The sequence below is a fragment of the Chelonoidis abingdonii genome, chromosome 2 (genome assembly GCF_003597395.2).
Source record: "Chelonoidis abingdonii isolate Lonesome George chromosome 2, CheloAbing_2.0, whole genome shotgun sequence".
In the NCBI taxonomy this organism is placed as follows: domain Eukaryota; kingdom Metazoa; phylum Chordata; order Testudines; family Testudinidae; genus Chelonoidis; species Chelonoidis abingdonii.
This window is the reverse complement of record NC_133770.1, coordinates 29,588,955-29,605,982: the sequence shown is the minus strand read 5'-3', so window position 1 is coordinate 29,605,982 and position 17,028 is coordinate 29,588,955. Positions and strand designations below refer to the sequence as shown.

The 17,028-nt window shown below is 42.4% G+C and overlaps 1 protein-coding gene across 5 annotated transcripts in view; it reads left to right on the top strand.

Annotated features, from left to right (window-relative positions):
- Positions 1–17,028, top strand: part of CCNY (cyclin Y) — a 235,617-nt gene that overhangs the window by 191,316 nt on the left and 27,273 nt on the right. The gene's annotated exons all lie outside the window — the stretch shown is intronic.

Sequence of the window (17,028 nt, the reverse complement as noted above, 5' to 3'; positions counted from 1 at the left end):
AGGTGGAGTAAAGGTCTTTGGGAATTTTAGGTTCTGAAATCATTTCACTTTGGTCAGGTTTACTGTGTGTCGTTATAGCTTCCAGCAAAGACTCCTTGACAACTGTCAGTAGCTTAATGGCATTAGTAAGAGTTATGGATGCACAAGGGCTGCATGAGTGACTGGAGCATATTGGTGGCTGCTGTTTTTACTTGTTGCGTACGTGTCTTTGAGGGGCATGTCATATCAGTGAAAAATTGAATAGCTAAGGATGAAGTTTGTCTATCTAAAAATAGAGTGCTAAAGATGAAGGGGCAGATCGGCAGCTGGTTTAAATAGGCATAACTCCATTGACTTCATGGGCTAATGGAGATAGTCTGATTTCCGCCAGCTGAGAATCTGGCCTGAAATTTCTATCCTACTGACCCTGGTGAGTCTCTTCAGGTTTCAGGCACAGTTTTTGCTACATTCTTGGCTTCGGGTTTAAAAAAGCAACCACGCTGGTTATTTTCACCTCTTCAGTGTGTGTTTGTAGGGCAGTTTTTACCAGGTTTATTTTGGGAGTACAGGAGGTGAAATTAGAGAGGCAGAGCCTTGACGTTTGACCCCATTCTTCCTCTTTGACAGTCCTTATAGCTTTGCATCTCTTCAAGTCCTCCCTCCCTCTGATAGAGAATAGCCAGTGGGTTTGGCTCCCTTCAGCGTCTGTCAGCACCATTTGTGCTGGTCAGTAGGAGACATGAATATGGGGAGAATCATGCAAGGTTCGCCCCCTACAGCCCTTGCTGTTCTGGGCACATGTGACTTGGAAACAGGTATTGGAGCATGCTGCTAGCCAAGTGCAGCTGCTATCCATAGTTTGATACAATGAGTTTATTGCTCTGTCTCATAAAGAAATAGGACTTAATTTAAAGAGCTGACTGTCAAATACAATGGAATGCTATTACATGAACTCTTGTTATCCAAATTTTACATTCTGTGAGCCGTTGTGGAAGAGATTCCTCATTCTAGTTGAAAAGACAGGCTTTTATTATGCATATATTAAGCAATAATGTAGCGACTATGGTTTGCATCAGGTTGTCACACCACTACTCCTATGTTTCCATAGGAATCTTGTTAATGTGGTCACATTTTCGGAGAACATACAGTCCTCCATTCCTGTTGTACAGAAATCATTAAAAATAAAACCCCACAGCTGACTGATTTGATTTTGATCATCAGTTAAATATACTGTTTGAATTATTGATGATTCTTTTGTCTTAATTAACGAGCATCCTAGTGATTGGAACCTGAGACCTGAACTCAAGTGACTTGAGTTCTGTTCCTGGCTGTGCCACTTACTAGTTATATGAGTTTGGGCAAGACATTCATGGCCTGATGTTCTGAAGTGCAAAGCACCTGCAATTTCCAATGAACTCAAAGGGAGCTACACATGCACAGCACTTTTCCAAATCAGACCATTAATCTGCCGGTGCTCCCGTATCACTGTCTGTAAATATGAGGATAATAATACCCACCTCTGTAACGTGCTTCCAAACCTTTGGATAAAATGTCTTTTATAAGTATGATGCAATAGTGTTTTTAATACGTTATTCATTAGTTAAATATTCTCCCTTCTCCTCTGACTTCCATTTCCTCATATGTCACCATTGCCATCAGTGGGGACCTAGAAACAGATCTCTCTGATTGCATGGAAAGTAATCTTCTTCCTTTTTTTTTTTTTTTTTTTTTTAAACACTCCTAAGTTGGCTTTGCTGTCACATTACAAACTTCAGCCAAAATCTGCCAAGTGCTTTGAGTTTTGAGATGTTGACTGTGGGTAGAGACCAGCCTCCCCTGCACAAGCCTGTGTTTTGTTGTAGTCTGTTCCCACATTGGACTGCCATCTGATCTGCCATCCACTGCTCATTCCTTCTCGGAGGCTTGCCCGCTGTCAGGCAGCACATCTCTGGGAAAGCGGATTACAATGTGTCATAAGTAAGACTTGAATTATTGGGTTTTTGACGGTCCCTCTTTAATATATCAATATATTATTAAAAACAAACATTATTAAAAACAAAAGTATGTTGAGTGTCTTGAGATGACCGCACTGCTTCCCCCTTGGCATGCAGGCATACCCTGGCGATGCTGCCTGAGAAGCATGGACAGCAGCAGTGGTGGGTTAGATTGTAGTCTGTACACCTGGAGAAAGAACTAAGTGAAATGAACCCCCGGCCTGTGTTGTAAAAGCTACTTTCTGGGGGGCGGAGGGGGGGGGAACAAAAACAAACAAAACTCTCATTGTAATGCTTCAAGTCAGGGATGGGCAAACTTTTTGGCCCGAGGGCCACAGCTGGGTATGGAAATTGTATGGCAGGCCATGAATGCTCATGAGATTGGGGTGCAGGAAGGGGGTAAGGGCTCGTGCTTGGGGTGTGGGCTCTGTGATGGGTCCAGAAATGAGGAGTTCAGTGTGTGGGAATGTGCTCCGGGTTTGGGGCACAGGCTTGGGGGGGTGGGATGGGAGAGTGAGGGTTCTGGCTGGGGGTGCGGGCTCTGGGGATGAGGGGTTGGGGTGCAGGAGGGTGCTCCCAGCTGGGACCAAGGGGTTTGGAGGACAAGAGGGGGATCAGGCTGGGGCAAGAAGTTGGGGCATGGGAGGGGGTCAGAGGTGCAGACTCCGGGCAGTGCTTACATTGAGCAGCTCCCAGAAGCAGCGGCATGTCGTTCCGGCCCCCTGGCTCCCGGCTCCTATGCAGAGGTGTGGCCAGGCAGCTCTGCATGCTGCCCCGTCCACAGGTGCTGCCCCTACAGCTCCCATTAGCCGTGGTTCCTGGCCAATGGAAGCTGCGGGAGCAGCACTTGGGGTGGGGGCTGCATGTGGAGCCCCTTGGCTGCCCCTGTGTCTAGGAGCCAGATGTGGGATATGCCACTGCTTCCAGGAGCTGTGCGGAGTGGGGCAAGCCCCCGACCCCACTACCCAACTGAGCACTGGAGCAGGGCAAGTCCTGGACCCTGCTCTCGGTGGGTGCTCAAGAGCCGGATTAAAATATCTGAAGAGCCAGATGCAGCCCCCAGGCCATAGTTTGCCTACCCCTGCTCTAAGGGCTTAATTAAAACATTTTAATTAAAGCCTTTAATATTACAGCAAAACCAATTTATAATTAAACAAAAAGATTTAATTTCCTCAAAGCCCTCCAAAGATGCAAAGAGATTTCTTGTACTGATAGGTGAGGAAATTAATATCTGAGGTTGAGACAATTAAAATACTAAGTTGCATTAAATAACACCACAGAAACTACAATAATTGAAAGAATGAATTTTATTGCTGATTAAAACTCTTTTAAATAACATTTTTTTGTCTTGGTGAATAGCTGGCTTGTGCTCAAGCTGTGACCTGGCTTTATGGAAGGAGTATTGGGTATATGTTCTCTTCCCTCTCTAGGAGTTACTTCCATCCTTGATGAAACTCAGAGAATGTCATCATTTTTCACCAAGCAACATTGCTCTCAAGGTTCTATGTTGCTGGTTGGGTGGTAGTGGCACGATCTAGGAGGGTCACTGTTTAGTTCGCTAGCTCAGTCAGTATAAGTGCTCAGTATTAATATTATCCATATCTCAAGGAAAATGGGACACTATATAGGTGTCTTCACTAGTTATATGTTGTCACTTTGTGCTACAAACACAGAAGCATTCTGATCACTAGAATTGGGGCGGAAGGATGGTCCATTGGACATCAGTTCTGTGCTCTACCACAGACTTCCTGTGTCGCCTTGGGCAAATCACTTACTTTCTGTGTCTCAGTTCCCTATCTGTAAAATGGTGGTGATAGCACTTCCCTGCCTCTCGGAGCTGCAGTGAAAATAAATACATAAATGATTGTGAGATGCTCAGATAATATGATAAAAGGGGCCAGATGGGTACCTAAGAGAGTCAAAAAAAAATTTTTAAATTTAGGTGAATGTAGATACAAAAAGATATTTGTTGGTGCCTAGATCACATTCAGCATTTGTACCACGTTCATCTCCACAGTATGCCACAGTGATGAGAGTATTGTAATTACATAAGAGAGTCAACATTTGCCATATGAAATATATGGATTTAACGAATCCAACCAAATGTTCCCAAGTTCTCCTTATCCTGGAAACAGGTTTCCAACAATAGAATAAATAGAGCACTACCGAACTGTAAAGAGAGAGTTCATCCCACCTGCAATATTTCCTTATAAGGAGAGTCTAATGCTTAGTGATTCAGTGTGTGTCTCTATCAGGTATTCCTGCAAGACAGTTTCATTATAATTATAGGGACTCGTGTGTCTGTCTGTCTGTCTGTCTACACATGTGTAGAGAAAAAAAACTTGCCCTCCCTTTACGGGTATTGGTTGTATTTGCAGTGAGTATTCTGACTTTTAACTGCTAGTGAAAATTTGTTTAATCTGAAAACGTTTGACTTGCTAAATTGACGTATGGAGGAGAAGGCTATTTTTCTTTCTGGTTATTGATTTTGCTGGGTGTCTGCAAACCATTTTTACCAGATAGGAGTGGATTTTCTTAAGAATAGAAAGGTGTCCTTTACGGAACAGGAAGCCCCATAAGCCATAGTGTGACAACGCATTTTGACTCACGAAGGAGGTAGCTGATATAAGAGGAAGAGGACGAATGGGCACTCAGTTAGTGAAATATGTCACTCCACCATACTCCTTAATCTCTCCTAGTGACATGAATTCTACAGCTGTCACAGCCGTATTGAATATCTGACAAGCTCAAGATATGAAAACCCTTCCACATGTTGGCCGCTGTTCCTCTTGCTAGTGACAATCTTATAAAAGCTGTCCTGGATGCTTATTTAATAAAATCTTGTCATTTAAAAAAGAAAAGTAAATTGCCACAATGCTATTCTTTACCTTTTGTTTAATTTTGATATCCTATTGTGTCCAAAGGTTCATGTGGCAGCATAAGGTTAGCATCTGACACAAAATGTGCTCCATATTATGTATCAATCCTAAATTCGCTGTCTAGGAAATTTTAAAATCACTACCTCCCTTTTTTTGGGGGGAGAGGGCGGGGGCAGCGAGACAAAGTCAAAAAAACTCCTGTTGGGCTCAGTTCTGTGTCTTCCATACAATATCACATACCTGGTGGTGATTTAAGAAAAACAGACAAACCAAAACCCGCTGATCTGCGGTAATGCTGCAGTAATGACTACAAGTGCTTTTCTTTGGAGCTCTGCACTTTCCTGCTACTAGTATCTGTGATGGTGCATAATTACACAAGAAAACAACATGGAACTGGGACTTCTGCTTCAGTCGAAATATTGCAAAGAAGCAAAATTTAAGAGAAGGGTGGGGAATCTGTTTTTTTCCCCCAAAGATAAAAGGACAAATTCACTCAGGGAATGTGGTTTTATTTTTAGACTTTTGATTTAATGATCTTGATCTTCCATTTGTTGTGAACCCAGAACTTCCACTTAAGTCAATGGGAATCCTGACTGTGTTAGGAAGGAGCAATGAGGCCCTATGTCACAAGGAGAATGGAAAATAAATATCATAGAATAGTCTGATGTCTTAGCTGCATCTTTCTTTCAAGACAAACTGGATGAAATTTTGTGGTAAAATCAGAGGTTAGGAACACTTGAGTTTCTCCTGATTCACCTAAAGTTTGATGTTAAATATCTGGTTTGTGTTAAAAACTATTATTAATAATTATGATTATGATGATGATGTTTGGCTACCTTTTTCAGAGATTTTTGCAGCTAAATACTTCATTACTTTTCACATTTGGTCACTTTTTTCAAAAATGGACAAGCTTCTATAAAATGGATGGCACCAGGCCTGTCTGAAACATGTTAGATCCCCAGCTGAGCAAGTGCAAAGCATGAAGTTGGTTTTGGACAGAGTCAGCAAGGAACTGGCTAATCTCTCAGAACAGAAGCATGTGGCTGGACTCGAGCCCATAAGCATCTTTCAGTGCCTAGCAAAAGTTACCTTAGCACTAGTACGTACAGTAATCTTTCCATGCAAATCCCTTTTCAGTTTCAGACATTGGGATGAACCAAACTTTTGTACTTGTGAAGAAAAAGATGTATTTATTCCTTTTTACTTTGTTGATGTGCACAGGAATGGAAACTCTGTCTTCACATGGTATGTGGGGGATAACAACATTTAGGCCCACATCTCACAACTGATAGTGTGTGGGCAGATTACTGTGCTCACAGGGACCGCTACTGCAGCAGATTGGGGTCCGTACAGGTACAACTGCACACTACCAGCTGCAGGATTGGAACCTTAAACAGTATAGGCTGGACTCTCTTGTCAGGTACACCAGTGTAAATCCAGTAATTCCACTGAAATCAATGAAGTTTCAATGGTAAAATTCAAGTCAGAATCTGACCCACAGCACTGAGAAGAACATGAGAAGAGGCTCTATTTCTATTTTATGATGCTAAAAAGTCCTTCATTTTTCCTTCTTGGTTGATTGTTGGCTGATGAGAAATGAAGGTATGTTTGACAAAGGCCTGGCTCCTACTGCTGGTATTTTGTCTGAAAATTTTATAACATTCTGATAATGCCAGGTGATTTCCATCAGCTCAGTTAGCCATAGGCTGACTGCCTACTTGCTCCATTGTGCTTTCTCTCTCTCGCCAAAAACATTCAAGTATGACTAACAAGTGACGTTTGTATTAGAAATATGTAGTTATTAATTCTGCACATCTGCTACTCTGTTATCTTTTTAAGATGAGCTAGTTAATCAGGGATCTTGTTTTCCGAGTGATAGTCACTGTTGTATAAAATCTTCACGTGTAACTAGCCATTTTGACTGGATAGTGAATTTTAAGCAAAGTGAGCAGATTTGTCCCCCGTCTCATAGACTTTAAGGTCAGAAGGGACCATTATGATCATCTAGTCTGACCTCCTGCACAATGCAGGCCATACAATCTCACCCATCCACTTTTATAACAAACCCCTAACCTATGTATGAGTTATTGAAGTCCTAAAATTATGGTTTGAAGACCTCAAGCTGCAGAGAATCCTCCAGAAAATGACCCGTGCCCCTTGCTGCAGAGGAAGATAAAAAACCGCCAGGGCCTCTGCCAATCTGCCCTGGAGGAAAATTCCTTCCCGACCCCAAATATGGCGATCAGTTAAACCCTGAGCATGTGGGCAAGACTCACCAGCCAGCACCCAGGAAAGAATTCTCTGTAGTAACTCAGATCCCATCCCATCCCAGACCACTGGGCATACTTATCTGCTGATAATTTGGCAACTGATCTTTCATTAATTGCCAAAATTAGGCTATCCCATCATACCCCCCGCCCACCCTTTCTGAGTAGTTTACGTGGATTGGATGATGTAATGGGTACTCTGAATCTACCCTTTAATTGACCCCCACATTTCTCTTTCAAAAAAGATATCATCTAGTCTAAAAAAAGTACCTCTGTACAGTTTTCACAATTTCTAGTTTTCACTGCACCCGAATCTGCAATAAATTTGATTTTGACATAATTAATCTCTACCATTACCACTTCATTGCTCCACTGGGCTCTTGTTTAAGTGGACTGGGATTTCTAAACTTCTTAGATGAACATTTTTTAACTTGGGCACCTAGGTGTATATTTAGGCATCTGAGTAAAACTGGCTTGACTCCCCCCCCCCCTCCCAGAGGAACTACAGCAGGTAGTACTCAGTGCCACTGGAAATTGGCCACTGAATCATTTAGGTGCCTAAATTTTAGGCACTCAGTATTGAATGGTTTTCAGTGGCCTGAGCCCACAAGTTCCTTCAGTTCTTGTTGACTTCAGAAGGCGGTCAGCACTTAACAGGTTTGGGCCTTTTGTGAAGCTGATTGCAAAAATAAATGCTTTTAGTGCAGACCTGTGCAGGTCAACAGAGTTCTTGCATTTTGCAGAACAGGAAAGGAATACCAAATGACTCCTGTTTCTTACAGCTACTCTGTCACTGAAACATCTAATCTGCCACACAAACAACTTGTCTGAATCTTGCCAGTGTTGCAATAGAGATGGCAATTTCAAGTTATTTATTTTCAGTGCTCCCTACGTAGTCTCCATTTTATCTGAAGATAAAAACAGCCATTACAAATAGAGCTGGTTGGGAACAGAAAATAAAGTTTCTTCAAAATCCAACATTTTTGTTAGGAACATTTCAATTGTTCAACAAAAAAAAAAATTTGGTTTTCCATTGGGAAAAATAAAAATAGAATACTTCATTTTGGGTCAGTTCAATCTGAATTGGAATATTTTGGTTTGTTGAAATTACCTAAAAAGGTTTTATTTTGAGTCAGTTTAACATTAAGCTGCATTTTCCCACTGTGGTGCATTGCCGATGGGACTTGTAGTTCAGACTCCTTTCTCTCGTATGGGCTGGCTTCCCTTGAGAACTACATCTCCCTTAAGACAACATGGCCTCTCCTGTGGGAGTCTGTGCAGTGTATCATGGGAGTAAAAGTGCATCATGGGAGATGTAGTCTGGCCAGGAAGCCTGGCCTGTAAAGGGGAATTGGAATATCAAGGTCTCGAACTGTAACTTCTGTGAGGCAGTTGCGCAGACTGGGGGAAGTGCAGTTAAATGCTGAACTGACTAAAAACAAAGTGTTTGAGGTCAGTTCAATAAGCCAAAAATACACATTTTGATTTGGGAATAGCTAAATGTTTTGTCTGGACCAGAAAAAGTTGAGATGAAATGCTTTGCTATTCCTGAATAGAATGTTTGTTTGTTTTTCAATATTTCTTTGAACAAAAATTTTGGTATTCAACGTTTTGTCCCAATTTGGGAGGAAAACAAAATTTGAAATATCAGAATTTCCCATGGGATTGCAATTCTGAATTTTTCCTAGCTCTTATTCAAAGCAAACAAATCAATACCATCTCAGTTCCAGTCATCTCTTCCTTCAAAAAGTCTTGCATCCTGTTGGTGGGCTTTGAAGTATGTAATAAACATTATTCAACTATTAGTGCGTCACCAGAATGGTATTCGCAGCAAGGAAAAATTAGCTAAGCAGTTTAATTTATGGCTAAAATATTAGGCTGCTAATGTCCTGAATGTAACCTCCAATCAGATATTTGGTGTAAGTCTGTGAAATGGCCAAGAACAAGCCATAATCATTACTATTCTGACTGAGATTTTAGCTTTAATTCTGTTTTATGTTTGTATTATTAAAAATGCCCAAAGTTTGCTTACATGATACACCCAAGATTTTCATTTGTGGTTACAGTGAAATACAAAGGTGCCAAGTTTTCTACAGGAAAATCTGTTGTATGTGGCTGGGGCTTGACATTATGACTGGACAGATGTAATACAGACATGCAGATAAGGCCAGCTTAGGTGGCATATAAAGAAAGTTTTTGTTTTTGTTTGTTTTACTATAAGGACCAATACTTCTGGAATTTGGGGGCACGGCACATTTCAAAATAAGATTTTGTTTTTAAAATAAGCGTTACTTAAGATTTTCCACAGCAGAGCAGAGCATTCAAGTAACTGAAATATGTAAACAAGGTTTCTTTTGAGGGTTGAAGTGCAGTTAGTGTTTAAAGGAAAAATGGTATGTGTGTGTGGCGGGGGTCCGACCTGTTTTGCAGACTCAGATAATAAAAGCAAAGTTGTATCTTCTTTGGCCAAGGGCCACCAACATTTTCTATCCTGTGATATTTGTTTAAATAAGAACTGAGCTCACTGTCGGCAGTCTTGTTGCCAATTAATCTGAGAGCCAAACTATAGACTCCATAATCACGCTTGTTGGAGTCTTACAACCATACTAGTGATGATTACCACTGGGTAAAGATGGGTTTTGGAGGTTCTGGAAATACTGAGAGGAATGGGGAAGTGAACTAGGGTAGGTAAGTCCTTTTAGTTTTTAGAATCTAGTTCTGTGAATGTTTAGCTAGGGAAGCATTGTGGACTTTTATCTGCATAAACCTAGTGTCAGAAAGATGAGTCTCTAGGGATCAATTACATGGAAATAAAGTGCTATTCCAGAATCTCTGCAATCTGTTAAGGCTATTCTTAAAGATGGATCAAACTATTTTAAGTGGGTGAAGGTAATTCATGGCATTTAACTCATGGCTTCTGGACACCATACATGGTAATTATATTGTATTACTTATGGCTCTGTAACAGAAAAATCTGCTGAGATAGTCACATGGAGAAGAGTCTTCAATAAAGATGGCAGATTGCTTTTCCTGATTCTTTCAGGTACATATTCATTTCCTTCAGTATTAGTACATTTTATAACATACTTCCCTAAGATGAACTTGTTAAATTCAGATTATTAGTCACCTTTATAGCAGCTAATCCTAAAGACAGGAAAATACAGAGGCTATATTATTTTTGTATGTTAAGAAAGAAGTTCAACTAGAACATAATGAGTTTAGCAATAACATTATAAGAGCACAATAAATCTTAGGTCTATCTGATACAACAATTGTATTGAAATTAGTGAGAAGATCTGTGTTTACCAGAGTGCTAAATGTGCAGAGACTTAGTTGCACAAATTTACATGACTACTAATGGGAATTGCATGAGTAAATACCTAGCTTTTTTTTTCTTGAGCCCAGAGCCATTTCCTGTCCTGTGCTAGCGGAAGCCAAGTTTTGGTTCCATGCTGCCAGTGAATCTGCTTAAAACAGTGATAATCACCCAAAGGCTTGCTCTATAAATGAGCCCAGAGCCAGCTGGAACAGCTCTAAGAGTTGGTGCTGATTTAGCATCTCTCCCCAGGAGCTTCCACTAGCCAGAACATGTTTCCTCAGCTACACAGGCTACCACAAGCACATCAGACCCATTCTCTAATTTCTACTCTGACTTCCTGTACAATATTGAGTCAAATTCCAAGCCTCGATCCTTATTTTCAAGGTGCTTCATGGTCTGGGCCCAGTATACCTAAGAGAGAACCTGAAGCACTGGGATGAAGACGATAGCCAACAATTCCATTCCACTGGCACAATTTAACTCTCTATCATAAGGGTAAAGCTCGTCTGTGCAGGAGACAGATATTTCTTGGGAACTGGTCTGAGACTAGAAGGAACTCCTGCAGAAGCTAAGGACCATTAGAAACCTTCTAAGTGCCAGGCACACTTCTTAGACCTGCCTTCTCTAATATAAGTGCATAATAGCATGTACATTTAAAAAAAAACACAAAACCCCACCAAAACAGAGCTCTGAGCTGCACACACAGCTCTCCTACTGGGGAGAGGATGAGAGAGAGAACCAACCAACCAAACAGGACAGATTGCTTAATGGGCTACTAGACGGTGCTTGAATACTATGGTGATGAGGGTAGTATAAGAATAAAATAGTGTTCTCTGGAGTCCTAACTTGATTCTAAAGCTGCAGGGCCCCAGGAAAGGGTGCTGGCCACGTCTCCTTCCCTAAGGAGAATTACCTCTCCAACCTAAATGTGCTCTTATTTACATTAGTCTGTTATTTCTAGTCTATATTCCCTATATCCTAAATTCTTCTTTCTTCTTGGTGTTTACACTCTTCAAATATCTGTATCTCATATCCTTAATCTTCTTTGAGCCACGCTACATATATTTAGCTCTTTTAATATTTCCTCCCCTCTCCCTGATTATTTTCCAGCCCTCCCCCACTCCCCTGGTCATGTTTCTGGCAGGTTCACAGGCCCAGTGACCCCAGCGGGAGCAGGCTTCCCAGGACTAGGACCCTGGCGGGGTAGCAGGTGTTCGGGATGCCGAGTGCTGCTTGGCTCCTACTTAGCTGAAGCTGCTGCCCTCACTAAGGATCAAAAAGGTTAAAGGGGGCAAACTGAGGGGGATGGGCAGGGTCTGAGCAAGGGGTGGAAACTGACTGAGGGCTGGGGATCAAACAGCTGGAGACAGGGGCAGGAGGGGGCTGAGGAGTAAAACTGGGGGAGGGAGGTAAAAGCCAGTGTTCAGGCCAGTGCTGAGGCACTGCCAGATGGTGGCAGAGGGCAAAGCCCTGATGCAGGGAGGGACAGAGGAGGGAACAATTACCGGGATGGGATGATCCACCTGCCCTGTTTACAAAAATAGGATGTGGGCAGAGGGGCTTCCATCCTGAGGATGAAGTGTTCAGACAAGAAAAATGGAGATGTCCTGGGCTGCTTGTGATTTACAGTTATGGGAAGCAACAGTAGAAACAAAGAAAGTAAATACTGCACAAGTAAAACATGCCTTAAGTTTTTAGTCAACACTCAGAGCAGATAAAACACACCCTGCTCTCCCTCCTTTAGCTGTGTTTTTCTGTTACTGTGACCTATCCTGACTTGTTGCAGCCCCAGCTTGATTCATGGCTATTACAAGAGAACAAAATAAGGAGTCTCCCTCTGATCCATTGTTATAATGTTCCATTCACTGGCCAGCAAGGTGCACTCACGCATCAGGGAACTGACACCTTCAGGGCAGACTGGCCCAGGATGCTGAACACCCCTTTGGGTTTTCTTTTAAAATACCTCTTATTCTGGGCTAAGGACAATTTTCAGTTGTGCCATGACAGATAAAAAATACAGGATATTTGCAATACAGGTGAAGTGTCCAGTAAAGAAATCCATATTGGGCAATGATCTGGATTGGGGCTGATGGTAAGATATGCACTGGCAAAGAATTATGTCCACTGTGACCTGTGCTTTTTGCATTCTAGGCTGTGACCCAGCCATTCTGTTCCCGACACCCATCTCTACCACACTGGGGCCATCACCTTGGTGATGTGTCCATCTAGCCACTATAACCCTGGCACTGGCATTTCTCTTGCTGAAGCACAGCATAATCTGATTTCACAATCACCGCAGCCACATACTTTCTTCTGTCACCACATTTAGGTGAGAGAGGCTTCACTTGGCCAGAAGTCAAATGTCATAGAACCATAGGGTTAGAAGGGACTGCAAGGGTCATCTAGTCTAACTCCCTGTCAAGATGCAGGCTGTGTCATGGCTCTTATCAGCTGTCACAACATGCTTCCCCAACTGAATGATACTTCCCAACTGGCCTTACACAAACAAGCCATGCTGCTAGAGTCCTTCACCTTTAAAGGGGCATAATCGCAATTTGCTTGGCAAGATTCAGAAGGAGAAATGATCAGGTATAAGCCAACCATAAATATTGTACCAAGAAGCAATAATCAATATTACAAATATTACAACTTTCCCACCCCCCAAAATGGCTGTCTCCCTCCATATAAAGTCCAGAGAAAGGGTGGCTGCTTCTGATAGAATCAGATGCTGGTAATTCAGTTGCTAGATAATCCACCTCTGAGGTAAATTCATTCTTTGTTTACTCTTGAGTCCCTCTTAGGCTCCTATGTGTCATCGAGAGAGGTGGCTGTTTATTCTAGCCACATCTCACTGTGGGGTGATGGAAAACCACCAGTATCACCTTTCTATAAACAGAAATACAATTTTATGTCTTTCTGAATATTTCATGCCATTAAGTCATTGTAATATCCATATTTATGTTACAATTATTTTCAGTCCACTTCTTTTTCAGTAACTATCAATGAGTTTATTTAAAGATTATGTAGGAAGATTGTGTGAAGATTACTGTATGATTCTTTTAGGTGCTATATTAGCTTTTATTGTCTATGTACTGTACCAATACGCAAAAATAAATGTGTCATCAGACATCCCAGTGCGGTGCTCTGCTCTGTCCAATGTTGATAACAGTGTGCGTGTGTTCCCTCTGCGTGCTGCCCCGGCTCTTCGCAGATCGCTGACACAGCAGATCCCAAGAGAACCCCCAGTGACCACAGACTCCGATAAGGTACGAAGGCACGCTGCCAGGTTTATTGTCAAACAAAGCATAGTAATAGTTTCCTGCAGACTCTGCCGGACTTACTACAAATATGTGCCCCCTGACAATGGACACAGCTCAGTCAGTGGCGGGACTCTCCACTGCCCCCTAGGCTGGACAAAGACATCCACTCAGGGATCCATTCTTACACACAGGTACAAGCAAGTTACACAATACTTCTGATGCATCGAGGTGCAGCTCCTCTGAATGTTTGGGTGCTGCCTGCCTCCTGGTACATGTTGGTTCGAACCAGCAAGTCTATCCATCATATTATTCTTTTGACCCTGTCTTTTAGGATGAGTTGGCCTGTTCCTCATTATCTCCTAGACAAATTGGAGGATTGAGCCAAAAGTAATCTGATGAGGTTCAACAAGGACAAGTGCAGAGTTCTGCACTTAGGAAGGAAGAATCCCAGGCACCGCTACAGGCTGGGGACCGACTGACTAAGCAGTAGTTCTACAGAAAAGAACCTGGGGTTTACAGAGTATGAGAAGCTGGATATGAGTCAGTAGTGTGCCCTTGTTGCCAAGAAGGCTAATGGCATATTGGGCTGTATTAGTAGGAGCATTGCCAGGAGATCAAGGGAATTGATTATTCCCCTCTATTTGGCACTGGTGAGGCCCTAGCCTCTATTTGGCAGAGGATGGAGATGGATGGCAGGAGAGATCACTTGATTATTACCTGTTAGGTTCATTCTCTCTGGGGCACCTGGCCTTGGCCACTGTTGGTAGACGGGCTACTGGGCTAGATGGACTTTTGATCTGACCCAGCACAGCCATTCTTACGTTCTTATGTTCACACCTGGAGTATTGATTCCACTTTTGGTCCTCCCACTACAGAAGGGATGTGGACAAATTGGAGAGAGTCCAGCAGAGGGCAACGAAAATTATTAGGGGGCTGGGGCACATGACTTATGAGGAGAGACTGAGGGAACTGTTAGTCTGCAGAAGAGAAGAGCGAGGGGAGATATGATGATAGCCTTCAATAACCTGAAGGGGAGTTCCAAAGGGGATGGAGCTCGGCTGTTCTCAGTGGTGGCAGATGACAGAACAAGAAGCAATGGTCTCAAGTTGCAGTGGGGGAGGTCTAGGTTGGATATTAGGAAACACTATTACACTAGGAAGGTGGTGAAGCACTGGAATGGGTTACTCAGGGAGGTGGTGGAATATCCATCCTTAGAGGTTTTTAAGGCCCGGCTCGGATGATTTAGTTGGTGTTGATCCTGCTTTGAATAGGGGATTGGACTAGATGACCTCAGGAGGTCTCTTCCACCTTAATAGTCTATGATTTCTGTGATCTCTGTGGAATGTATTCATACCAGAATGTTCTGGTGCCATCCTGGCAATGTTTATCCTGTTAGTACTTGATACCCTTCAGATATGTGTATATGTCCAATTAGCAGCCTTCTTCTTGCCAACTTTTGTGAGCAGGGCCTGCCTCTGGCTCACAGCTTAACTTTGCTTCGTTAGCAAAGTCTTGACCGTTACTTTAGTTCAGGCCTCAGACCGGGCCTCTGATACCAAGGGTTTGTTTCAGGGCCTCATCTCACTACAAAAATCATTATCATTCCTCTAATATCCTAACTCGGATCATCTAAAAACTAACGGTAGGGGGCTCAAATATGCTTGCTCGTCCAGGACACTAAAATGCCTACTTATAACTCTGTCATTTTCCTTGCTCTTCTCTCAGTTCCCTCCAGTTTGTCAATGCTTTTCTGCTTCTGCCCAGAACTGAATACAGTATCGCGGCTGTGATCAAACTAGAGCTGTATAGAGAGGGACTGTTACCTCCCTGTTAAATGTGATATGATATGACTCTCTATATGAAGCTCAAAATGGTATTAGTTGAATTTCCTGCCGTCTCTAATGTACTGTTCACCATCACAGTGGGGATCAAATTCAGTGCTGACATAGAGCAAGTGTGACTCCAGTAACTTCAGTGGAGTTGCCCCATTTTGCAACACAGCTGAGTTTGGCTCTAGGTCCCGTGGGCATTACAGTTTCCATAAGTTTCTCCCTCCCACTGAATATCTGTCCATGTTTTTGGATTATTTTTGTCCTAATGCGTTACTTGTATTTTCCTGAAATTCAGTCTCCTATTTAACCCTGCTCACAACAGGACATTCCTGTTGGTTGTGGCTCATTCAAACCTGTAAGCAGATTTGCAGTCTGCATTGTGAACAACTGCAATTGTGTAACACTCTTTACACTGTCAGTTCATGAAGTGGCAGATTGAGTTTAAATTGTCACCATTGAACGGTTTGGGCTCTGGTTACACAAGAAATATTTTTCACCACCTTTTCAGAGATGCCATCACTGGAAGTTGATTTTAACAGGTTGATAGTCATATTGGTGGGCCCTGGAGTGTTGAAATTATTCCTCTTCAACATCCAGATCAGTCCTCTCTCTTCACTTTTACCTTTCTGGCCACATCCCTTTCTTAGTGTTGGATTTGCCACCTTTTTCAGTGAGTGTTTATTTTCTTACTATGATTAAATCACATTTTATTTATTTTCATATAGTATCTGGAGTGCTTACATGAGAAGAGCTCCAAAAACAAATTTATATTTATGATTGTATTATTTTTAAAAGATGCAATAAAGACAAATACATGAATTAATCAGCTCTGAGATCAGAGGACCTTGTGTTATGCTGAAATGTAGTTGCTTCTTTCTGTCTTTCTAAACAGCAACAAACTATTGAATTTTGATTATGTATATTTCTTTTATGTCAAATTGTAAGTACAGCAATCTGAGATGATTAAAAGTTTCACCACGGTAAGGGTTAGGTGCTCTCCCTATTTCATATCTGTGCAGTTACAGGAGTAATACCAGTCTTTGTGCTTGTTTGGAAACGATATTTCCATGGATTCTATTTCCTTGCAATGAGGTGTTAGCAGGCAGTTAGAAAACCAATCATGTGACTGTGAGCTAGGTGTTCAGTCTTTTCAAAATGAATCCCTAACCAAAAAAATCACTGAACAAAGTGGAAAAGTCAAATATCTCTGGCTTCAGTGAACTAGCTTTCTGTGCAGTCTGAAGTTATGTCCATTGGCCAAACCCTGAATGGAAATAATACTACCCAGACATACAAGGTGCACAATCAGCTTTTTTGGCGCCCCAAGCACGGCAGGCAAGCTATCTTTGGCATACCTGCCGCCAGATTGCTGCCGAATCTGCGGGACCAGTGTACCTCCCGCAGGCAAGCCGCCGAAGGCTCCCTGACTGCTGACCTCGCAGGAACTGGCAGGGCGCCCCCTGCGGCTTGCTGCCTCAGGCACGCGCTTGGAGCGCTG